Raw genomic sequence first — 27,419 nt, forward strand, 5'->3', positions numbered from 1 at the left:
AATCCAAAAGAAGTCGAATTCGAATAAGACTACGAAACCGAATACGAAGTGGAAAGCGATCAAGAAGGTGACTTTGATAACACCACGGAGAACATCGATGAAGTTCCTACGGGCGAATGGAAGAAGACGATACGAGATGATACCGGCCCGAGACTTGTGCAACCTGTAATTCCTGCGACTGCCACTTTTGAGCTCAAGGGTCACATACTTGCTCAACTCAAGGAGATCCCGTTCTACGGAGAAGACCACGAAGATGCTTATAAACACTTGGATGAAGTCAATGATGTAGCAGATTATTTTAATGTTCCAAACGTGCCTTGCATAACCCAGCTGCTTCATATGCTTCTAGTTACATTCAAGGGTGCTGCAAAGGATTGGCTCAAGTCACTTCCCCTCGGATCCATCACTACATGGGCTAATATGAAAGAAGGATTCATTAACCAGTTTTGCCCACCTTCAAAAATAGCCAAGTTGAAGAAGCTATAGCCAACTTCGAACAACAAGTTGGAGAGTCCCTTTATGAGGGATGGGAGAGATACAAGAGTCTACTAAGGAATTTCCCACACCATGATCTTAATAGCTAACAGGAAGTCTCCATCTTTTATGATGGGATCAATGTGACTACAAGGCAGCTTCTTGACTAGCAAAGACCGCTCACCAAGAAGCCACCCCCGGTGATCAAGGAATTAATTGAGGAATTCTCTAAACACTCTAGAGAATATCATAACCCACAAAATGAAGTAAGTAAGGGGGTATTGAGCACTGTTAACGATAGCATGGCGGCAATGATGGCTAAACTAGTAGCATAGATAGGAGGATGACTAAGATGGATCAAACAATCCATGTTATTCAAGTTGGATGTGAGAATTGTAATAGACCTCATCTTACTAAAGATTGTGATTTGGATGAGAATGGAAACAAGAAGGCTCAAATATTTTATTCAAGTGGCAATAAATTTGATGATAATTGGCGGAAACCGAAGAAGGAATGGCTCACGTATGACGAATACAAAAAGGCAAAGGAGGAGAAGTTCAAGCAAAGAGAGAGGGGTTTATATCAAGAGGAGGAATTGGTAATTGACAAAAGAGATGATTTGGAGGAGATGTTCACAAAGTTTGTAGCTGCATCCGAGAAGAGGCACAATGATACCGATAAAGAATTGAAGGAGCAACGAGAAATGCTTAAAGATCATCAAGCTATGATGAAAGATCAACAAAACTAACTTAGGAATCAGCAAGTCTCCATTCATAACATTGAAAAATAGATAGGTCAGCTAGCACAACAAATCAATCAAAGAACACTTGGTTGACTTCCTAGAAATACCGAACAAAATCCAAAAATGGTGCATATATATGTGATAATGTAACAACCCGAAATTGTTCGTCGCCAAAACCCGTTCTACCCGGAAAGTCGCCGTTATCAAATTCGTTTCGCTTTCTATTTGGAGTTAATTATATAAACTTATATGTTTATTTTAATTTAATGAGTGTCTAAATCACTCAGGTGCTCACGTAATTAGCCCCAAAATCATTATTTTCATAAGTTTTAGAAATGTCCCCGCTGGGTGACGGAAACTTAATCGGGTGCGACCAAAAGCCGCGTTTAACGTTGGTATCGGGTAGAATTCCACCGTGTACAAGTTTTAAGACCTATATAAACGTGTTTTAGCATCCATTTGAAGCTTTTTCCTTCTCTCTCTAACCTCTCTCCAAAAATCCAAGATTTACGGTCCAAAACTCAATTTTAAGGTCTCAAATCTTTAAGGTAACTCCCTAACCTTAACGTATAGCATCTTTAGCCTTCAAATTCGAGAATTAATCATGATTTGTGACCACATTCATGAGTTTATGGCCATGGAGCATTCATGGGCCGTAAACTCACAATAAGTGGGTTTTTAAGCCCTAAAACCCCTCCTAAGCACTATTGGACTTTAGATATGGCTTAATGGCTTAATGGAATGGACATATAACATTTAAAACATGAGTTTTGTCGCATTTAAAGGAGTTTACGGCCAAGGCTTATTCTTGGGCCGTAAACTCATAAATATGGGGTTTTCGTGCCCTTAAACCCTTCCAAATCACTTGTATGGCTTAGATATGAATTATAGATTAATGGTTTTAGCATTTGGACACTTCAAACATCATTTTTGGGAGACAAACAAGAGTTTACGGCCAAGGCATGTGCTTGGGCCGTAAACTCATCTAAATGGGGGATTAAGTGTCTTTAAACATGTCCAAATGCCCTGAAACTCAACCAATGTCCTTGTGGTAAATCCTAGAATCATCTAAAAATGGTTTGGAGACCTTAAACACATCAAATGCATCACATTTAGGAGTTTACGGCCTAAGCACATAGCCTTTGGCCGTAAACTCATAAACACATGTCAAAATGTCCTTAAACCACCCCTAAAGCCTTGGAATGAATTTTAGAAGTCCATACAAACAAGTTTTTGGCATTAAAACACATGGAATTGCTCTTTAAGAGAGTTTACGGCCATGAGAGGGGTCTCATTGGCTGTAAACTCCAAAAATCCTTTCAAATCCTCAAACAAATGCATATAAGGCCTTGGAACAATTTTACCAATCACATGTGATTTGTTCTAGCACCATTTAACACCATTTTCATGAGAATTAAGGAGTTTACGGCCAGGAGCCTATGCTAGGCCGTAAACTCCCATAAATGTGTCATTTTGATGTTAAAAATCCATTCCAAGACTTTGAACCAAACCTAGAAAAATTTTCCTAAGTCTTTGAAGTCATTTTTGCCCATATTTGACCCCACCATGAGTTTACGGCCATAAACTCATGGGGAATGGGTCTTGTGGCCGTAAACTCCCTAAGGGGGTGTTCCTTTGAAGTCCCAACTCATTTCCTAAGTCCCTCGCATCATTACATGTCCCTAAACACCACCCGGGTCCCTCCAAACACTTGTATCGGAGTGTTATCGCGACTTGAAACAATCGTCCCTATCCAACAATCAATCTAAGTCCTAATTAGATACAAATGTGTATCTTTACATCATAATAAGGAACCTCGTGTGTTTACAAGTCTCGGATCAACTCTTAGCATCGAAACCATCTCATATCTCGTCCGGTGAGTTCATACCCCTACGGCTTTTTCACTGTTTTCAATGTTTTCAGGGGGGGAATACAAGCAAACTATAACTGTTTTCAAATCATAACATTGATATGTTTCAAACAATATCTGACCAACTTATAAACTCTTTTACTCCTTATGTATTATGCTGATCATAAGGAATGATTTATCAATTACAACTAAATGAATTTTAGTTAAGGAAACAATCAAACTAATCAAATTATTATGGGAATAATTTGGGGGTCTTTACTGTTCTTTCTATCCTATGCTGATGTCTACATAAAGTTAATAGATAAACTATGTCTGATTTAGTTTATCTCTGTATCATTTGAATGTATCGTCAGATAATTTCATTGTATGTATCTATATTTACTGTACTATGTTTCATAATCCTCTGTATGTCGTTATCGTATGAAAAACCTGTGAATAGCTTAGTACTAGTTTGTGAGATAGTCACTACCCTTTATGGATGATCAGTAAATCCTCCCCGGAAGTGTAACCAGAGTCTCCTGGAGGGAGAGCGCGGAATTTGTGAATAGATCTATTCGGGACTGACAATCCCACACCTTAACTGCTAGCTACAGTTAGGCGGGCACGCCTGGGGTGACAAATTTCTGGATATCGTTTCGACGTCTGAAAAACGTCAAGGAGGTCACGTTGTCGTATTAGCATGGTTACCCGACTCACAACATGTATTAATATTAGCTTATTCACAGTTTGGGTTTAGAATCTATATCTCTTTCGGGATCGTGATCCCATGGTATTATCAAACTATTTTACATCTAGTTCGGGATAGTGATCCCATGGTTTTGTATCTATATCTTATATGGGATAGTGATCCCATGTTTTTGAATCTATATCTTATACGGGATAGTGATCCCATGGTTTTCCAAATTTGTATCTTATTCGGGATAGTGATCCCATGGTTTTCAATCTTTATTTCCATATATACATCACCTTATCTCGTGTCTAGTCCGGGATGATAGTCCCATGATCTTAAATATGTACTTTCATATGTGTCAAACTATCTTATATCTCTTTCGGGATAGTGATCCCAAGATTTTCATTATATAGTTTTGTGTGTTAAACTATACTTTGTGATATACAACTGATCTTACAATTAGGAAAATATGGGATTTTCCTGGGGTAAAACACAACACGTAATTGAATTGGTAATGAATGATAACTAAACCAACTTCACATAAGAAAATATGGGATTTTCTTGGATAACAAGTCTTTTCGGAAACTAAAGGAAGTCGATACATTTTCATAAAACAAAACCGCTTATGAACTCACCAGCTTTATGCTGATTTTCAAACCGCTTGTATTCTCAGGTCCAAGTTAGACAGGTACCCGGTGATCTCTTTTGATGAAGACGGAATGCGTGGAAGACTTGTCTCAATTTTTGTTAATATGATGCATATGTATATCTTGTATAACTTTACTTTTGAAACAAATGTAAACTTTCATATATATGTAATGTAATGGTTGTTTTCTGTGATTACTATGTACATTGGATTTGATACACAACGTGGTAGTCCACCCAGGAAATGTTTCCGCCTTTGATTTTCGGGGTCTGACAGATTGGTATCAGAGCCCTTGTTTATAGTGAACAGAGTATACCAAACCTTACATGGTATAAAACTATAAACACTAAAGGGCCTCAGTGCTCTGAATTAAAAGTATCTTCAAAACTATAAGTATTTTCAAAAGTATACAAGTATACCGAACCGTCGAAATCCGTAACTTCAAGTAGAACAAAACATAAATAATTGGGTGTTGTACACTGCGGTTAAACCTGGGCAGTTATGTAGTCGTGTCTAGGATCAATATAGCCTGGCCAACTATATTCATTCGAGACACGACCAACATGTGCTTGGGAGTGACTGTGGTACGCAGCATGCCTGAAACTTACCTAATATCCCAAATAACAAATCGGCGCTGCAGCGAACCATGAAATACTATGGGAGTATTTCTCGAGCCAAATCCTTCGTAGAAAATCCTCGTATACGCGATGTTACTTGATCATTCCGCTAGCGATAAAACGTTATGTCTTGATAACTCTTTCCTGCTTTATCGCTTAGTATGATACTATATCTGTCTTGATGAGATATCCCATATTGCATATCTCTTGATTCAATTCAGAGGACTTATAATCCTCTCTTTCTTGATCTTTTTAGATCAAGATGCCTCCAAGAAAGAGACCCAGCTCGAAGAACAACGATAATCCTCCTCCGCCACCACCTTCTCCTCAATTCGATCTCGCATCACTTTAGACAGTTCTGACTGCTGCAATGGTGGCAGCTATGTCACAAATGAATCCCGGTGGCTCCAGAGGTGGTCCTCAACCCCAAAATCTAGAAGACAGCTAGGAACACCGAAGAGGGGGTTCCTATAAAGACTTCATGAACGGGAAACCCACAACCTTTGATGGCACTGGAGGTGTCATTTCCCTGACTCGATGGTTCGAGAAAATCGAGTCAATCTTCGAAATATGTGCCTGTTCGGAGTCTGACAAAGTCAAGTTTACCGACTGCACTTTCCTTGACAAAGCCCTGACTTGGTGGAACGGCCGAGTCAAATCCTTAACTCTACCTGTAGCAAATGCCATGGGTTGGGAAGCTATGAAGGAGCTTCTACTTGCAGAATACTGCCCTCGGGGTGAAATTCAGAAATTACAACAAGAACTCTGGAACCTTAAGATGAAGGGTTCCAACATAACTGCTTATACTTCAAGATTCGATGACCTGGCATTACTTTGTCCGGGAATGGTTACCCCGGAGAGTAAAAGGATCGAGAGATTCATCTGGGGATTGACCCAGCCAACTAAAGGGAATGTCTTGGCTGCAAAGCCAGACACGTACGACAGCGCTAAATGCCTTGCAAAAATCTTGATCGATCACGAAGACAACTCTGATGAGGAAACTACCACTCCCGAGTCGGACACAAGTGGAGGTGAAAGTAAAAAGAAATCTCGGAACAAGCGAATGGCCCCGAGTATGAAAGGTCTTCGAAGAAACAGCAAACGGTAGCAGTCCATGCTGCTACTGCCCCTGTTGTTGTCTCAGCTGTCGGTTCTACAGCCCAAACTCCTACCAGTGGATACACTGGTACCCTTCCTTGGTGTGGTAAGTGCAACTACCATCACCGCATCCCTGGTCCATGTCGCGAAAGGATCTGCGACAACTGTGGCAAGAAGGGCCATCTATCTCGAACCTGTAGAAAACCAGTCAAACCAACGAACCAATCATCGGGGGCAGGAATCAGTCCGGCCTGCTACAATTGTGGTGAAACAGGATACTTCAAAAGGAACTGTCCCAAAGCAGCTACCACCACTGATCGCTCTGTCGCCGCAGGTATACTTCTCTTTGATAACTCTTATACCTGCAACTCTTTTCGATTCCAATATTTAGAGGGAAAAATGTTATCTATCTATTCGAACCTTTTCTAAGCTCAATTCCTTGTATGTGATCGAAATGCGCATCATCGAGACGACTAACCAATGAGATTGAGAACACTAACTTCGTACCTATAGATTGAATCCTCGGTCCAGAGGACTATTCTGTTCCATTTGGTTAAATGAGAAACCTTTAACGAAAATACTTTGATGCTACGTTTAACATGGAATTACTGAGTCTCATTCGTGTTGTTATCTTGGTTTCGAGAGGGTCGCCTGTCTATATCTTTTTCCTCGACCTAACTCTCATGATCTTCGGCATCAAACTTTCGTATTGTGTCATGCTTTAAAACTCGAGAGTTTTCCTGATACGAATTACCACATCCCTCGTTTCCATGATCATTGAGAAACGAGAAGTTAGTAGCTCCTTCTACTAAATGTCTGTCCCGAAGAGTTTCTGGGAATTTCATTCGAACGTCAAGTTTAGTTCCACGCCATACTCTTCGAGATCTTCGTAGAGATTGATTCTACAATATTCAAGGTTCAGATGCTCGTAGAGCTTGTCAACATCTATCCAGTACATCATGTCTCGAATCCTTAGAAGCTTCTACTCAACGAAACCCTAGTGATTCCTTGAGGAAACCGAAGTCATCAAGGGTTGGAACTTCCATGAGAAAACCGATTGATAACATAGATTGAGAGAGAGTCAAGGTACGAAACAAGGACACGTTCCGATAGTGAGAATTCACTAGAACGCCCAGTAGAGACCAGATTCCACTTGAGAAAGTGAAGATCCAAAGTAACAAATTCATTTGTGTCTCATTTCAAACTCATGATCTATATCTTATTCTTTGAATTTCGGGACGAAATTCCCTCTAACGGGGGGATAATGTAACAACCCGAAATTGTTCGACGCCAAAACCCGTTCTACCCGGAAAGTCGCCGTTATCAAATTCGTTTCGTTTTCTCTTTGGATTTAATTATATAAACTTATATGTTTATTTTAATTTAATGAGTGTCTAAATCACTCAGGTGCTCACGTAATTAGCCCCAAAATCATTATTTTCATAAGTTTTAGAAATGTCCCCGCTGGGTGACGGAAACTTAATCGGGTGCGACCAAAAGCCGCGTTTAACGTTGGTATCGGGTAGAATTCCACCGTGTACAAGTTTTAAGACCTATATAAACGTGTTTTAGCATCCATTTGAAGCTTTTTCCTTCTCTCTCTAACCTCTCTCCAAAAATCCAAGATTTACGGTCCAAAACTCAATTTTAAGGTCTCAAATCTTTAAGGTAACTCCCTAACCTTAACGTATAGCATCTTTAGCCTTCAAATTCGAGAATTAATCATGATTTGTGACCACATTCATGAGTTTATGGCCATGGAGCATTCATGGGCCGTAAACTCACAATAAGTGGGTTTTTAAGCCCTAAAACCCCTCCTAAGCACTATTGGACTTTAGATATGGCTTAATGGCTTAATGGAATGGACATATAACATTTAAAACATGAGTTTTGTGGCATTTAAAGGAGTTTACGGCCAGGGCTTATTCTTGGGCCGTAAACTCATAAATATGGGGTTTTCGTGCCCTTAAACCCTTCCAAATCACTTGTATGGCTTAGATATGAATTATAGATTAATGGTTTTAGCATTTGGACACTTCAAACATCATTTTTGGGAGACAAACAAGAGTTTACGGCCAAGGCATGTGCTTGGGCCGTAAACTCCTCTAAATGGGGGATTAAGTGTCTTTAAACATGTCCAAATGCCCTGAAACTCAACCAATGTCCTTGTGGTAAATCCTAGAATCATCTAAAAATGGTTTGGAGACCTTAAACACATCAAATGCATCACATTTAGGAGTTTACGGCCTAAGCACATAGCCTTTGGCCGTAAACTCATAAACACATGTCAAAATGTCCTTAAACCACCCCTAAAGCCTTGGAATGAATTTTAGAAGTCCATACAAACAAGTTTTTGGCATTAAAACACATGGAATTGCTCTTTAAGAGAGTTTACGGCCATGAGAGGGGTCTCATTGGCTGTAAACTCCAAAAATCCTTTCAAATCCTCAAACAAATGCATATAAGGCCTTGGAACAATTTTACCAATCACATGTGATTTGTTCTAGCACCATTTAACACCATTTTCATGTGAATTAAGGAGTTTACGGCCAGGAGCCTATGCTAGGCCGTAAACTCCCATAAATGTGTCATTTTGATGTTAAAAATCCATTCCAAGACTTTGAACCAAACCTAGAAAAATTTCCCTAAGTCTTTGAAGTCATTTTTGCCCTTATTTGACCCCACCATGAGTTTACGGCCGTAAACTCATGGAGAATGGGTCTTGTGGCCGTAAACTCCCTAAGGGGGTGTTCCTTTGAAGTCCCAACTCATTTCCTAAGTCCCTCACATCATTACATGTCCCTAAACACCACCCGGGTCCCTCAAAACACTTGTATCGGAGTGTTATCGCGACTTGAAACAATCATCCCTATCCAACAATCAATCTAAGTCCTAATTAGATACAAATGTGTATCTTTACATCATAATTAGGAACCTCGTGTGTTTACAAGTCTCGGATCAACTCTTAGCATCGAAACCATCTCATATCTCGTCCGGTGAGTTCATATCCCTACGGCTTTTTCACTGTTTTCAATGTTTTCAGGGGGGAATACAAGCCAACTATAACTGTTTTCAAATCCTAACATTGATATGTTTCAAACAATATCTGACCAACTTATAAACTCTTTTACTCCTTATGTATTATGCTGAGCATAAGGAATGATTTATCAATTACAACTAAATGAATTTTAGTTAAGGAAACAATCAAACTAATCAAATTATTATGGGAATAAATTGGGGGTCTTTACTGTTCTTTCTATCCTATGCTGATGTCTATATAAAGTTAATAGATAAACTATGTCTGATTCAGTTTATCTCTGTATCATTTGAATGTATCGTCAGATAATTTCATTGTATGTATCTATATTTACTGTACTATGTTTCATAATCCTCTGTATGTCGTTATCGTATGAAAAACCTGTGAATAGCTTAGTACTAGTTTGTGAGATAGTCACTACCCTTTATGGATGATCAGTAAATCCTCCCCGGAAGTGTAACCAGAGTCTCCTGGAGGGAGAGCGCGGAATTTGTGAATAGATCTATTCGGGACTGACAATCCCATACCTTAACTGCTACCTACAGTTAGGCGGGCACGCCTGGGGTGATAAATTTCTGGATATCGTTTCGACGTCTGACAAACGTCAAGGAGGTCACGTTGTCATATTAGCATGGTTACCCGACTCACAACATGTATTAATATTAGCTTATTCACAGTTTGGGTTTAGAATCTATATCTCTTTCGGGATCGTGATCCCATGGTATTATCAAACTATTTTACATCTAGTTCGGGATAGTGATCCCATGGTTTTGTATCTATATCTTATACGCGATAGTGATCCCATGGTCTTCCAAATCTGTACCTTATTCGAGATAGTGATCCCATGGTTTTCAATCCTTATTTCCATATATACATCAACTTATCTCGTGTCTAGTCCGGGATGATAGTCCCATGATCTTAAATCTGTACTTTCATATGTGTCAAACTATCTTATATCTCTTTCGGGATAGTGATCCCAAGATTTTCATTATATAGTTTTGTGTGTTAAACTATACTTCGTGATATACAAGTGATCTTACAATTAGGAAAATATGGGATTTTCCTGGGTTAAAACACAACACGTAATCGAATTGGTAATGAATGATAACTAAACCAACTTCACATAAGAAAATATGGGATTTTCTTGGATAACAAGTCTTTTTGGAAACTAAAGGAAGTCGATACATTTTCATAAAACAAAACCGCTTATGAACTCACCAGCTTTATGCTGATTTTCAAACCGCTTGTATTCTCAGATCCAAGTTAGACAGGTACCCGGTGATCTCTTTTGATGAAGACGGAGTGCGTGGAAGACTCGTCTCAATTTTTGTTAATATGATGCATATGTATATCTTGTATAACTTTACTTTTGAAACAAATGTAAAATTTCATATATATGTAATGTAATGGTTGTTTACTGTGATTACTATGTACATTGGATTTGATACACAACGTGGTAGTCCACCCCGGAAATGTTTCCGCCTTTGATTTTCGGGGTGTGATAGATAGCCACCGATTCTGACAAAATGTTCACTCCTTTTACCTCTATCCAGAAGAACCCCAATAAGGAGCAAGCAAAAGATACGGATGAAGGCAATTCAAGCGAATCCGACTCGAATCGCCAAGTCGACTACATGGACTCGGCGAGTCCAAAAGCTGAAGCGAAAACAGTTCTCTCTCAAAACCATACAGGCCCCCTTTTCCATTTCCGATCCGAGCCAAACCAGATTTGCAGATTCAATGGTATCAAATATTTATGGAGCATGTGAATACCCTCCAAGTGAACGTTCCATTTGTGGATACGATACTTCAAACACCTAAATATGCAACTTTGCTTAAAAAAAAATTTCTACTAGTGAAAACATGGAAGAAGTTGCTTAAGTATTGCTGTGTCAACTACCAGAAAAGAGGGGTGATCCAGGAACCATAAGCGTACCTTGCCAATTTGGCAACACAATGATTACACGAGTATTGGCCGATTCGGGGGGCAAGTATTAATCTAAGGCCTTATTCCTTTTTCCAAAAGTTGAACCTCCCGAACCCGAAGCCTATTCGTATGAAGATCCACTTGGACGACAAAACCATAATATATGTAATGGGTGTGCGTGAAAACCTTTTGATTAAAGTTGATAAGCTAATCATTCCGGTCGACTTGATAATAGTAGACATGAAGGAGGATCTTAAAGTGCCAATCATCCTTGGGCGACCATTTTTAAATACTGCTTGTACTTTCGGCGACATGCTTGAATCTACGCTGACTTTACGAGTGGGAGATGAGTCTATGGTTTTTGGAGCTGAGCAAGAAGATAAGAAAAACGAGTCGCGAAAAGTGAAGGTGTTGCCACTAGACTTGGATAATGATTTACTAGAGAAGGAACTTGCATATTTACAAGAAAGTAATCCAAATCAATTCATGTTGTCTTTGGAAGATAGTTTTTATGCCATTCATGATTTGGAAGAGATAGAGAGGCTGATCAAGGAAGCTGATGATCAAGAATGTGAAAAAATTGTTCAAGGTTTACTGACTCGTCGAGTCATGTTTAATGGCACGACGAGTCCAGTCGAAAATGTTCAAATTGGTGAAACATTTACTCTGCAATCTATTAGTGCCCCTGATCGCTTTGAGGACCTTTTTGAAGAAAGAGAAGTTGTTGATGACTTTTCCAGTCTTGGAATTGAGCATTTGGCAATTCTTGAAACAATTACGGGAGAAAAGGATAATGGAAATATAGAAGATAAAGGAGATCTAAAAGCTTGGACTAATGAAAACCATCACTCTTCAACTGAAGCACCCATGTTAGATCAAGAAGGAGTGCCAAAAGAAAGGAAAAGGACCAAGCCTCATTCCATTGTCTCTACTAAGTTTGAAGTGTTGACTTTCAATCCATCAGATTCTATAATGAACAACAAGACAAGCGAGGAAGGAATGGAGCAAAAGCATGGTAAAGGGGTAAAGCGTAAAGCTGAAGGAAGTGCTGAAAGGAAACGAATGGAAGATTTAAAAAGGGCTTATATAAGGAAAATCCATCTCTACAAGATGAAGTATAAACTGCAAAATCTAAAGAAGGAGACCCTCCTGGAAGAAGTAGAAGCAACGTGAGCGAGATGGAGTCTAGCTAAAGACTCCTAAAAAAGAAGTCCTTAGCAGCAGGCAACCCGTCAAAAGAGTTTTTTGTTTCTTTTATTTTTATTTTTCGTTTTGTAGGTTTTATTTAGGATTTTATCAACCTTCTTATGTGTTAAAATGATTGCTTGAGGGAAAGCAATGCTCAAGTGTGGGGTAGCATACATTTTATTTTCAAAACTCAACTCAAATTTTTCACATAATAAAAAACTCGACGACTCCCTAAGTATACTCGGAGAGTCCATTTCAGAAATCCCAAAAAAATGTTGAATCAGTCATTTACTCGCCACCTAGGTCCGCCTACTCGACGAGTACATATATTTACCCGAAAAAATTATTTTACATTCTGTAAAAGAGGGGTTTTTACCCTAATTTGCAAACACTCAGCCATTCATACGAGTCGCTTCCCCACACTCGACGTGCATACACTCTCAAGCATCCATATTGAATCTTCTCTTCTTTTTCAATTTCAACCAAAATGGTAGCAACTTTAGCTCTCAATCCTTTACAAGTTTCGATCTTTGGTGTAATAACACCTTTAATTTTTGGAAAATCCCGATTTTGGGAAGTGTTGGACTTTAGGGTTTTGATTTTTTTATAAATTAGGACGTTTTAGACGTAAGTTTTTACAATTATATACCCCTGGAACATAACAAAGCAAACCCCTAAAATAATTTATGTATTTGGCTAGTTAATTTCATCAGAACAAACTTGCAGTCGAGCAGTTCGTCCTACTCGCCGAATCGGTTTGTGGACTCGACGAGTCCATGCTGCTGATGCCCAGTATTTTTCCATTTTTAATAATTTCGGTATTTTGTTTGTGGTTTTCTTGTTTCTTTGCTATGCAGGAACCATGTCTAGGAGAGGTCAAAGCTCACGGGGAGGTGGTTATGGGGACATCCCATGGTTGACATTTCCAGGCATCACCAACAAGTCTTCACTCACACGAACAAAAAGCAAGTTGGAGGCTTTGAAGCGGAAGGAAATATATGTTCCTAATGAGTTGGCCTGGTCATGGATGGAGCAGGCTGGGCTGGAAGAAGCGCTAAGCCATTATTTTGTCAAGTCTTATGACATTAATAGGGTACAAATAATCTGTGACAGGTGGAGTCAGTTGTTTAAGCTGCAAGAGTCGGTATATCAGGAGCTTTGCTAGGAATTTTTTGCCACCATGTCTTTCCGGGGTGGTGATGAATACTATAATCGGAACATCATTTCATTCTGCCTTGGAGGATATTTTCGCCAGTGTAGCATTGCTGAGTTGGCGTAGAGGCTGGAAATTTATGATCAGAATGAGATCATGTCCGAGACTTTTGAGTCATTTTTGGAGGAGTGCCACAAAGATTTGCACGAGGGTGTGGTTGCCTCTACTTGGTGGAACACCATTTCCAATCAGGTTTACATACCTTCATTCGCTCAAGAGGGGAGCATCCGTTCCCCGATCCATCGCCTAATACAACGTCTAATCGCGAGCAGTATAAACATGCGAAAGGATGACAATAAGGTCCCCACTCTCGACATCTTTTACATGTGGAGTATTATTAATCCTAATGTATTTTGCAATTTTCCATATTGCATGGAAAAATAATTGGCGTAGGGGGTAGTGAAAGAACGACTGACTTCAAAAATCAATAGTGGTATATTAGTGACAAGGCTTGCGAGAACCTATGGCATTTTGGACCAACTGGAGGCACAAGCATTGACTATGATTCCTAGTCCTCCCTTCAGCACAACTTTATTTAGAAGTGCTATGATCATTAAGGATTATGGAAGGGGCCATGTTAGCATTCCAAATGATGATGAACTGTTGGTGCCGAAAGAACCAGGAAGAAGGGTGCGACAAAGGAGGGCGCTGGTGCCACAAGACCCACCGGTTATTCTGGTGGAGGAGGAGATACCTATGGATTGGTATAATGTTGAGCAGCGAAGATACCAAGACGACATTAGGCAGGGAGTGAACTTTGACAATGACTCACTGGTTTCTTTATTTGAGCAAATGCAGTTTGCACCAAGGCCCGGATACCCGTATATCTCCAATTGGGATGAAAGGGTGCAAGCGAGAGGAAATCAAGCGGGTGGGAGTAGAGTCGGAGGAGATGAAGACAAGGAGGAAGACTGATGCTTTATTTTATTGTGTTCTTGATGTTTAAGACTATTTTCTTTTCTTTGTTTTGGGTGGTGAAGTTGTAGGATGTTTAAGTAGGAATCTGTTTTCTTTTATCACTTGTGGTTGTTTTTTTTTTCAGATTAAAGGATTGGATGCATGCAAGAGTCTCAATTGTCAAGGTTAGAGTGAGGATCGGGTCTAGATAAGAATGTGCATGTGTTAGGGTCAAGTCCGTTATCAAGGAGGGTCTTACAGTGTTATTCGTTGAAGAAAACTGAAGAAAATACACTGAGTTATCATACCTAGCCACATAAAAAAAAGATCCCAAAAGCCGAATATTAATACTTTTCACTCAGCGATGGACTCACCGAGTGCACAATACCTACTCGACGAGTCGAAGTTCAGTTCCACAATTTTTCTGCTTGATACGTTGTTACTGTTTGGTTTTGAGCATTCTAACACTCCTAATTTTACATGCCACCCTAAATACCTTGGATCTATGTTTTCTCTATTATACATGCAAATAAGAAGTTTCCAAGGTATTTATCCTAACTAGCATAATAACATGATTCATATGAATATATCAAGTTAGAATTACATACCTCTTTGATGTAGATTATCTTCATGAAGCTTGAGTGCCTAGTGCCCCAAGTGTGACACCTCAAATGGTTCACACAACATCAAATACACTTGGAATAACTTGAGAGAAACTTGAACACTCCTTGAAATCGTCTGGCCCTCACACTTACACATAGTGCACGATTTCTTGAGCCATGGGATTCTTTTATATGGTGGTTATTAGGGTTACACCATGTAACTCATGACTTTACCCATTCCTTATGCTCCATGGATTTTAACCTCCATGGAGTATCCATGGGTCACCCCATGGACTTAGTCCAACATAAGGAATCTTGGATCACAAGCCTACATATATAAGAATGAATGATTTACACAATCAACCCATATATTTAATAAGTCTCCTTTTGATCACTTAATTAATTCCAAATTAATTCTTGATCAATACTAATTAAATAACCTTATTAATATATTAGAACTTATAATATATTAACAAACCTTAAGTGTTATTTCTCTCATTTTAGTCTATCCAAATGCATGATGCCATGAAACCCAAATGGACCATGTCGGGTCGGGTCAAGTCTTACCACTTATGGTTATGGACATAGAACTTAATCCAACAGTATCCCACTTGGATAAGTCTAAAACTATTATTGTGCATGACTTCAAGAACTGACTAGCTATCGTAGCTCTCAAAAGCTTTTGTCGAACTCTGACCTTTGTCAATGACTTGTCCATTAGATATAGGATCATATATTCCTCCATTTTAGATATCATATGGACTGAGACATGGATTATAATCATTCTCTCTGTCCATTTGTTGTTTCCCGGTTTCCGATCTATGATGACTGACTAATTGAACAAATCAAATTAGTCCTGGCCCGGCCGAGCACTTCTATTTGTCATCATCAAATCATCGAGCGGCCCACAGATATCGCTTTTATCCCAAAGGTAAAAGGAATGGATAAACTTCGACTCATATGGCTTGTTCTACTACTTGTTGAATCATACACAAAGGCACGTTTTATAACAACGAGTTACCGTATGCGTTTTCGTGCAATCAATGTACAACCAACTCATAGTAATAACTCCTTTCTCTAGTTTTGAAGAATATAAGATATTATCATCTCATGATCACTCGTGATAAAATCCATGAAGTGATTCCAATGAGCGCGGGTTGAATCCAATACTCATAACTTATGAGCACTCATGAGTGTTGTAGCCCTTTTTCCAACATCTTAGACCTCTACAAGCCAACCCATGACAGTCTTAATTCATATCTACTTCCAACATATGACTGACTGTGGATGGTTTGAATAACTTAGTCATCCAGAACAATGACCTAGTTATTCTGGATGTTAAAACATGCAAAATAAAACACAATAATAATTGAATCCAATATGGTATCAAAACCTATGAACATAAATAAAACACCTTTTATTTATCACCATATAATTACACATTAGTCATTGTATATTGTTTTAGCTATCAACTTTATTCCTAAATTTAAAACAATAGTTGTCCCATGCTCCAAGCATGTATACTATGTTTTCTAAACACTAGTCATGCCATACACCAAGTATGCATACTTTGTTTCTCTATGATCTTTACTTTGTGAATTAGATCAATTGAACATAACTCCAATGATCCTTTTTTTCACAGTCCCAAATCCTTACTGCAAACGCAAGAATTCCAAATTCATGTCATTTACTGAAATCTGTTAGATTCTAAGCTTATATGCATTGATCCTCTTGTAATGATTATGCACAAAGTCAGAAAGACTTGGCAACAACCATTACAGAGCATTCCAAAGGAGATCAGCTCAATGGAAACATTCTTCTTGCATTATGTTTCCTAATCTTACACAGATTGTATAATTTCTAACTTGGAAACATTTCCAGATTCCATTTTCACTATCACTTCTGAACAAGAGTTGCCTCCTTACAGATAATGTAAATATGGTCCTTCCAAAATTAACACTATACTTCCAACTATCCTTGAGCACCCAATCTTTGGTAAACCTTAGATTGTCCTTGACAATTGTTTAATCCTGTTAGTCATATCCAATTCTAGACCTTTTCCCTTCTTAATGCCCCAAGAATTTGGAAAATTTTAGAATGGATGAATATAGCACATGTAATCGATCCTATATCCGCAGCATATGGAACATGATTCATGATGTCTCACATAAAGACTAAACCAGTCTTTTGCTATAATATTTCCATTTCAATTTTCCATGTTCTCATAATTCAGATTATGAAAAGGGATGTCGTAATCATAATCAAATTTTAGAACGCAAATAATGGACCCATATACAGAATTTCCTTACGTTGAGCCATTCCAACATGAAATTCATATATATATATATATATATATATATATATATATATATCGACTAAATACGATTTAAACCTCAATCTAAGCTTTTAGATTTGAGATGAAGTATAATTTCCTCTCCCTTAATTATAGAAAAACAACCTTTTCCCAATCGAAACTTTTTGTTTTCTATAATTAACATTGCTAACTTGCAATACTTATCATAATTATCATGCTCCCACTAACATGATGAGTATTAGCATAACACTTATGCTCCCACTAGCTTTGACATGTACTTAAAAATTAGTTGGACTTCTAAAAATCAATACTTTACTGACTTTATCAATATCATACACCTTATCTTAGATAGCTCACAGCTGTGTCTAAACAATTTTAAGAACTATGAGAAGATTTGTCGTAATTATAGTCTCGATTTTTTAGACCTTTGCCACTTCTCACAAGTCCATATTAGTGTGTCGGTTAACCACACACGCTCCACTAACAACTTTGAGAATGCAAATATCACAATTGCTATCTAGCTAAAATCTACTTACTGAAAGTGTTTCCTCACCATCATTTTCCATGAATCGGAGAGAAACCTTATGACACTTAGACTTAATGGTGTATGTGTTCTTATCCATGTAAATTGTCAAAACCATAGTCACAAGAAAAGGTTAATGACAAATCCAAACTCATATGGACTGAACTCAATCTTAATTTCTTGCCATCTGGCAGCTCAAGGGCCTACCATTGCTTCCAAGTTTTTAGGCAACCAATTGAGAACTCTAAGAACTGATATGCAAAGCCAACTTTAACTGGAATAGGCACAGAAATATGTCAACACGATAGGTTATAAACCTCAAGTTGTGTGCTAGTGAAGAGCTTCAGGTTTTATTCTTGATTAGTTCTTAAGACTTTCAAGACCTTTAAGACTCCCACTGTCCTATTGACATATAAGACTTTCTTGTCAGATATTCAAGAGATTGTGTGGATTCCAATCAAGACAAACATTTCACACAATTGACCTTAGTTGGTCTTTGTTTTATTCAAAACATCACAACTTACCAATTTCAAATGTACAAGAGTAGAAAACTTTTATTCTTGCATTTGACAAGTGTTTTAAACTTTCTTTAAGACATGTCACTCAAGTTACAATCTTGGAGTATGACTCTAAGACTTGTATTGGAACGAAGTATGACTCATCTTCTTGATTTAACCATTCCAACAATTCAAAATTCCTCTTCTTAGTCATAAGAATGCACTAAGATTTCATTAGAGAACTAATTGTGATATGGTTTCTTAATCATTAATATGATCACAAAAACGGATACTAAAGTACTCTCCTATATTTCTAGATTTGAGAAACTTTTATCCTTCTGCCTAATTTGATTCTTCTTGTTCACTCTGTCATACATTAGATCTTTTCCAATGTTTCAGAATTTATACTTAAGCTTGTAAGTATAACCATATTTACTAAACCTTAGTAAATAATGACGAATAGTCTTATCGATCTTTTGTGGTAGACTAAACCAGTGCACATGAATATGTACTCGATCCCTTAGTCCTTCACTTGACTCACACATCCATGTGAACAAGTAGTTAGTCTTAATTTTTTTCAAATCTTGAAAGTTCTCATTCATCATGCTATACAACTTGCATGATTCCAAGTTTTGGTCCAATTGAAACTTGGGTGATGAGGATCTTTCCCTATTTGGTAAATTTAGACATTACCACAAATTCACTTTCCAATATTGCTATCAGTGGAATCTTATAAGCAACAGTTTTCCATAAACGCCATTGTAAGGATACATAAAATAAATAAAATCAAAAATTTCCTTTTATTTTAAAACTTTGCGGAAAAACTTATCCTTACAATCCATATGAAAACTTGCTGTTATCTACTACTAAGAAATATATCATAACTCGTAAGAAGTAGCTCAAGAATCCGATCTTCAAACCATGCTATAGAAATTCATCTACGCGATCAGATTCAGTATATTCTTTCTGTAAGTTCCTTCACTTTTCTTTGACTCTTAAACCATCACCATGTGACCCAGTCACATCATGTATCAAGAATCTGGTAATAGAAACTTAGCAGAGTTAGATAGTGGACTTTACCTGAAGTAGAGTCAAACTTATTGACTTTACCATCCTTTGGTAAGTTTGGCAGCTTCATAACCAAAGGCCCTTCCTTTGGCAATAGGAACATATGGACCCTTAGGTAATAGTACATGGGACTATCTCAGATTTATCCTTTCTCTTTACCACTTGGCAACCATGTTGACTATGGCCGATCCCTTTCCATTGGGAAGAGAGAGCTTTAATTGATATCCAATGTCATTATTGTCAATGTCCATAGGTTTTAGGGAGTTGATCTTATCAAATAGATAAGATCATTAAGGGTCTTGTCATAGTATATTTCATAGGATTCCCAAAAGATATCACTATGTGACTTAGAAAGTAGTTGAGCCACCAACTTTCTCAAGATTTTGACACCCAACTCTCCCCGCTTGTCAATATGTGACTACATCTCCAAGATGTGATCACACATAGACCTTGCCTTTCCAATAGGGTTTGAGTGACCTTAAACTTTTCAATAACTCTTGGGTTAGGGAGAATAATTTGGAGGAGGTGAAAGAAGTATGATTTCCATGGGACATCATTTTCATTTAGGAAAGCTTGTTTCAAGAGATTTGGGATGATCATAAATGTCTAAACTTAGACATCTTTTGGGAGATATTCAATATAGTTGATCTAAAGTCCATAATATGACACCCAATATGTAATATTAACGCTAGGACCCAACAAACTATTTTATAACTTAGAAGAGGGATGTCGTAATCTAAGCTACAAAATATTTGAAGGTAGGTGAATGACGATTCACCAATTTCCACCAAGATAAATGAAATGTATCATTAGGTTTTAATTGGATTTGAAACTCCTATATCTTTTGAGATTCGTTGAACTTTTCAATGCCATGTTTCAATCTCGAGTGCGCCCTTCAGGTTTTGTGACTGGGATGCTGAGGATCACAAAATAAGGTGTGAAGTAACCATGCAAATTACTTGGTACCCTTAAGTGTTTACCCCTCAATCGATGTGTCGGTTAACCACACATGCTCCATCGATACTATGATAAACATTAAGTTACCCTTTTCCTACCTTGTTAAATACGAGTTAGTGTGCCGGTTAACCACACACGCTCCACTAACCGACTTAAACTAAGTGCAAAGTGTAATTTCATGGATTAGCACCTTATTCACATTTTCCTAAGTAACTAAGATTGGGTATTTATAAGAGTTTAGTTACTTAGTATTTATCATTAATACTTTTAATGAGGGGAGATTTCTAGTCTTTGTCCTACCCGTTCGTCTAACGACCCTCCATCGGTCAAGGAAGTGGTGGGTGAGAGTGGACACTCATTAAACTACCCTTTTATAGGCAGTAACCTTATACCCCATACAGACATGCTTCGTGAATGAGGCATACTAACGGTAAAACTAACTTTACTCTTATACACACACACACACACACACACACACATATATATATATATATATATATATATATATATATATATATATATTATTAACTTATAATATTATAAAGTATAAGGGTTGAATTTTAACTTTTAAAATTCTAAGGGCTTAACTTGGAATTAAAGTATTCATGGGGAAAACATTACAAATTCCAAAACTTGACGGTAAGTTTTGAAACTATTCAAAACTCTTGGATTTTCATAACGTATGAGTTTAATTAAAGTTTTAAAAACTTTAATGAAGAGACTCTTGAACATCCATAACTTGAGGATAAGTTATGGAGTCATAAAACAATTTAATGAGGAAAAAGACTCTTCAGTTTGTAACCTATGGCAACATTTATGAGTTTTAAGATTCATAAATGTGACTTTTAAGTTACATAAACACGTTTTATGAACTTCTTTTAGATTAATTTGGATTAAATCCAACTAACAAATAATATTTTTCATCAATCTAAGTTAACTCATAAAACAAGATAACACAAAAAAACTTTTCATGTTCCATAACTTAAGAAGAAGTTATGGAATTCTTTAAAACATTAAGACCAAGTTTTGTAACTCCATAAAAAAATTTGAATCAATTTTTTAAAACCTTTTCATATCCATAACTTATGGAGGTTTCAAAAAACTCTTTATATCAAACTTTTAAAACTAGTAAAATAATCATATCAATTTAACTTTTACTAAATTTGACCTAATTCAACTCATATAGCAAATGATTCAAATTTTACAAATAATTAGTTTTTCACAAAAACAAGAAATTATCTTAAAATTTGACAAACTTCATGTTTTTTTCTTTTTTTTTTCCCTTCAACTTAACAAAAAAAAATACATTTGCATCAAATATAATAGAAAACAACCCATGACTCTGATACCACTGTTGGGTTTTGAGCATTCTAACACTCCTAAGTGTACATGCAACCCTAAATACCTTGGATCTATGTTTTCTCTATTATACATGCAAATAAGAACTTTCCAAGGTATACATCCTAACTAGCATAATAACATGATTCATATGAATATATCAAGTTAGAATTACATACCTCTTTGATGTAGATTATCTTCATGAACCTTGAGTGCCTAGTGCCCCAAGTGTGACACCTCAAATGGTTCACACAACATCAAATACACTTGGAATAAATTGAGAGAAACTTGAACACTCCTTAAAATCGTCTAGCCCTCACACTCACACATAGTGCACGATTTCTTGAGCCATGGGATTCTTTTATATGGTGGCTATTAGGGTTACACCATGTAACTCATGATTTTACCCATTCCTTATGCTCCACAGATTTTAACCTCCATGGAGTATCCATGGGTCACCCCATGGACTTAGTCCAACATTAGGAATCTTGGATCACAAGCCCACATATATAAGAATGAATGATTTACACAATCAACCCATATATTTAATAAGTCTCCTTTTGATCACTTAATTAAGTCCAAATTAATTCTTGATCAATACAAATTAAATAACCTTATTAATATATTAGAACTTATAATATATTAACAAATCTTAAGTGTTATTTCTCTCATTTTAGTCTATCCAAATGCATGATGCCATGCAACCTAAATGGACCATGCCTGGTCGGGTCAAGTCTTACCAATTATGGTTATGGACTTAGACATTAATCCAACAGTTACTTGTCCATTTGCCATATAGACTTGACGAGTTTATCACTTTTTCATTCTCAAGGATTATATTATGCTCATATTCACTATGGGTCTCACTCAGATTCCTTAGATTTTGATTTCTGAAGATTGTCGAATATCTTTCCTGCATTTTTGGAGCTTTCTTACACAAGATGAAAAGTCTCAATGGGGGTGTTTTAAGGTCCTACAAACCACAAGGAAGGGTTCTAGCCTCAAGTCCAAGTCTTAGGAAGAGTTTAAGGCTCATATGCACCTCAAACTATGGTTTACGGCCAAGGGAGATGCTCTTGGCTGTAAACACCTCTTGTTTTTGTGAATTGACTATTTCAAAGTGTTTAGCATGTGATTCAAGTAGATATCAAATATATGTAAGAAATATTTATGATAAGGGAGCTTAAAAGGGTGATTTTTGGATCAAAAGACAAATGTCTTCTTGGTGTTCTTGAGGATCTTCAAGATTTAACCCTAAAAGATGAAGTTAGTGGATTGAATCAATGGGTAATGCTAGATAAGAAGATCTGTCAAATAGAAAAAGGATAAAACACTTACATTTTTGAAAGAAAAGTGAAGATTCTTGATGATAGTTGAGAGCAAAACCCGATTTCTTGGATTGGAAATGGTAAAAGTGTTGGAAAAATGGTAAGTATCATATATATAGTGTGAGTTCTCAGCCAACCAAGAATTTACGGCCAGCCTTGAGTTTATGGCTGTAATCTCTAGTTTACGGCCATAAACTCCAATCCTTGGAGTTTTCTAGCTTTATGTATTGTACTGAACTCTAGAATATATTTTGTATCATTCCTTATGGTGGGTAATAGGCTTAGAATGCTCAAACAGACTCTATAAAGTGCTAGAAGTTAGCAGAAACATGTCTGACTTTGACTGCATTGAATGGTTATACACGATAGGAATTTCGGGATGCCACATCATCCCCCCATTAAAGGGAATTTCGTCCCAAAATTTGAGTTTAAGCAATTATGTAGTTACAAATAACTAATCAAAAAGTTGTGGATATTTCAATTTCATTTTATCCTCGCGCTCCTAAGTGAATTCAAGTCATCGCTTGGCATTCCATCGAACCTTCACTATCGGGATATGGTTTTGCTTCGTTTGCTTGACCTCTTGGTCCATGACTTCTACTGGTTCCTCCACGAAGTTGAGGATCTCGTTGATCTCGATCTCCTCGAATGGGAGTACAAGAGTCACGTCATATAGGCACTTTTTCAAGTTCGATACATGGAAAGTAGAATGTACGTTACTAAATTTGAGGGGACGGTTGAGTTTGTAAGCTACAGGGCTGATTCTAGGGTGATATCTCGAAAAACCCTATGTATCTTGGATTTAGCTTTCCTTGCTTTCTGAAGCATATCAATCCCTTCCAGGGTGAGACTTTCAAAAGGAAGTGGTCTCCTACCTAGAATTCCAAAGGTTTCCTTTGCATGTCTACGTAGCTTTTCTATCGGTCTCTAGAGGCTTTCAATCGTTCACGAATTTGAAAGATCTTCTCTATGGTTTCCCAAATGATCTCCATACATGTGAGAGTGTTGTTAGAGATTCGTCCTTTAGGTAATTGTGTGTCACTCACCTCAGCCCAATATAGAGGGGATCTGCACTTCCGGCTATAGTGGGCTTCGAATGGAGCCACCTTTATGCTCTTGTGATAACTATTGTTGAAGGAAAACTCGATAAGGGGTAAATGAGTATCCCATGACTTCCCAAAGTCGATCACATAGGATCGCAACATACCATCCAAGGTTTGAATAGTTCTCTCACTTTGTCCGTCGGTCTATGGATGGTAGGCTATGCTCATGTCCAGCGTCGTTCCTAGGGAACTTTGTAGCAACTGCCTGAACCTCGAAGTGAATCTACTATCTCTATCGGAGATAATGGAGATAATGGGAGGAAGTGTGCAGACTTTGTTAACCTGTCAACGATTACCCAAATGGTATCGAGACCACCCGTTGTCTTGGGCAACTTTCTTATGAATTCCATTGGGATCCGCTCCCACTTCCATTCCGGTATCTCTGCTTCGTGTGGTAAACCTGAGGGTTTCTCGTATTCGACCTTTACCTTGGTGCAAGTAAGGCATTTACTCACAAAGGTAGCAATCTATGCTTTCATGTTTGGCCACCAGTATAACTTTTTAAGATCCAGATACATCCATGAAATTACACTTTGCACTTGAAAAAGTCGTTGATAGAGTGTGTGTGGTTAACCGAAACATTAACTTGGACTAATAAGGCCTGAAAAGGGTAACTTAATCTTTATCATAAGGTCAATTGAGCGTGTGTGGTTAACCGGCACATTGATTAAGGTGATAATTGACATTGAGAATACCAAGTACATTTGCATGGTTGTTCACACCTTTTTTGTGATCCTTGGTATCCCAATCACAAACCTGAAGGGCATAATCAAGATTTAAACATGCCATTAAATCGTTAAATGAATCTAAAAGGATCTATAAATTTCAATCCAATTAATTCTTAATAGCTATTTCGTTTTTCATTGTGGAAATTGGTAAATCGTCATTTACCTACCTTCAAATATTTTGCAAGTTGGATTACGACATCCAACTTGTAAAATATCGTGTTGGGTCCTAGCCTTAATATCTCATTTGGGTTTTATATTACGGAGTCTTTATCTAATCTAAACTTTGTCTTTATTTCTTTTCAGATGTCTTCCAACACTACTTCTGGCTCAAACCCTACAGGATCCTTGTCTATCATGAACATGTGTGGGAGAGTCATCTTTGATGGGACTAATTTCAATGATTTGGAACATCAGGATGGTCACTCACAATGAGGACAAGGTCTATGCCCTCGAAAAGGAACTTAAGGAAATCGATGAGTCTGTTGCTACTCCTCAGGAGATTGTTGATTTTAGGTCACATGAGAAAGATGTCACCATGGTAGCTTGTATCATGCTTGCCACCATGTCTCCTGAACTCCAAAAGTCCTATGAGGACTTCTACCCTTTTGAGATGCACCGGGATCTGATGGAAAGATACAGTTAGAGTGCTCGTCGAGAGCGGTATGAAATAATCTGCTCCATCATTAAAACAAAGATGAAGGATGGTGAACTCATCACGGGCCACTTGCAGAAAATGCAAAGGTTTGTGGACCGTTTGCTCAAATTTAATATGAACTTTGATGAGGAGCTGGGTATAGATATGATTCTACGCTCATTACCTCCATGTTATGATCAGTTCCGTATGACTTATCATATGAATAATGAGGAGTTCAATTTGAGGAAAATTCAAGGCTTTTTGAGGACCGCTAAAATTGGTCTTAAAGGTAAATTTGTTGTAACCACTCCTACTACTAATTCTCTTTTTCTAGCAATTGGGCAGGGTAACGTGAAGAAGAGGAAGGCTCCTTCCAAGATCTGCAAGGGAAAGTCTCTTGATGGATCCTCTTCAAGTGGAACCAAAGGAGGTTCTTCTACTCCCTAGACCATTTGAAAAGAAATAGAGTGTTTCTATTTCCATCAAAATGGCACTAGAAGCGAAGCTGCCCCAAAGTACTTGCAGCATGTTAAGGATGGGAAGGTTAAACCCACCCATGAAGGTATTTATACTATTCTATCTAAAAACTCATCACATACTAACTCTTAGGTGCTTGCCACAGGGTTGTGGATTTCACATTTGTACTGATGTGCAGGTCCTAAAAAGAAGTAAGGATGTGGAGCACGGGATGATAAACTTGATCATGGGGAATAGGAAGGTTTCACATATCACCAAGATTCAAGTATACTATTCATTGCTTAGTAGTTGGTTTGAAATAGATTAAATAATTGTTTCTAGTCATTTGATGTGGAGAGAAATATTATTTCCTTTCATGGTTTCTACAAACAATGCTTCACATTTTTGTTTGATAATGAAATTGGTGCAATAAATGCTTACTATAATGGTGTTTTTCATTTTAGAGCATTACCTTGTAATGGTGAATATGAAACTGTGATGATTGTAGACAAATTAGGAAATAATGTGTTGCAAATCAATTATTCTAATGATTTGGATAAGGCATCCTTGTGGCATTGTTGTCTGGACATGTTAACAAGAATCGCATAGGCCAACTCCAGAAGGCTGGAGTTTTGGAGTCATTCGACTTAAGGTCGGATGACACTTGCGAGTCTTGTTTTCTTGGAAAAATGACTAAGTCATCCTTCACTGGTTCTTGTGAAAGGGGTGGGGGTTTGTTGGATCTTATACACACCGATGTGTGTGGGCCCTTCAGAACCGCCACAAGGGATGCTAACCGCTTCTATATGACTTTTGCTGATGATTACAACAGATATGGCTCGATCTAATTAATCATGCATAAGTCAGAAACCTTTGAGAAATTCAATGAGTTTAAGAAAGAAGTGGAGAATAAGCTGGGCAAGAAGATAAATATGCTCCGATCCGATCGGGGTGGTGAGTATCTTAGTATCAAATTCCTGGACTATCTTAAGGAGTATAGAATTGTTTCACAGTTGATGCCACCTAGGACACCACATCTTAATGGTATGGCTGAGAGGTGCAACCGAACCTTGTTATAAATGATTCGTTTCATGATGTTTCAAGCTTCGTTACCAATCTCATTTTAGGGGTATGCCTTGGAGACTGCCGCCTATATCCTTAATCGAGTCCCAACTAAAAAGGTTGCCAAAACACCTCACGAGATCTGGATAGGTAAGACTCCGTCATTATCACACATCAAGGTTTGGGGGTGCGAGGGTTTAGTGAGGTGCGGGACTCACGACAAGCTCGAACCTCAGAGTGAGTGGTGTATTTTAATTAGCTACCGGCAAAATTTCTTTGGTTATCTCTTCTACAGACCTAGTGACAATGTTGTCTTCGTTGCGAGGAGAGGAGTATTTTGTGAGAGAAAGCTCATAAACGATGAAGGAACCTTAAAATAAAGCGATCAAACTGAGGAGGAAACTCTTCTTGAGCCAATTGACCAGTACGT

Source organism: Lactuca saligna, chromosome 4 (assembly GCF_052625555.1).
Source record: "Lactuca saligna cultivar CGN05327 chromosome 4, ASM5262555v1, whole genome shotgun sequence".
Classification (NCBI taxonomy): domain Eukaryota; kingdom Viridiplantae; phylum Streptophyta; class Magnoliopsida; order Asterales; family Asteraceae; genus Lactuca; species Lactuca saligna.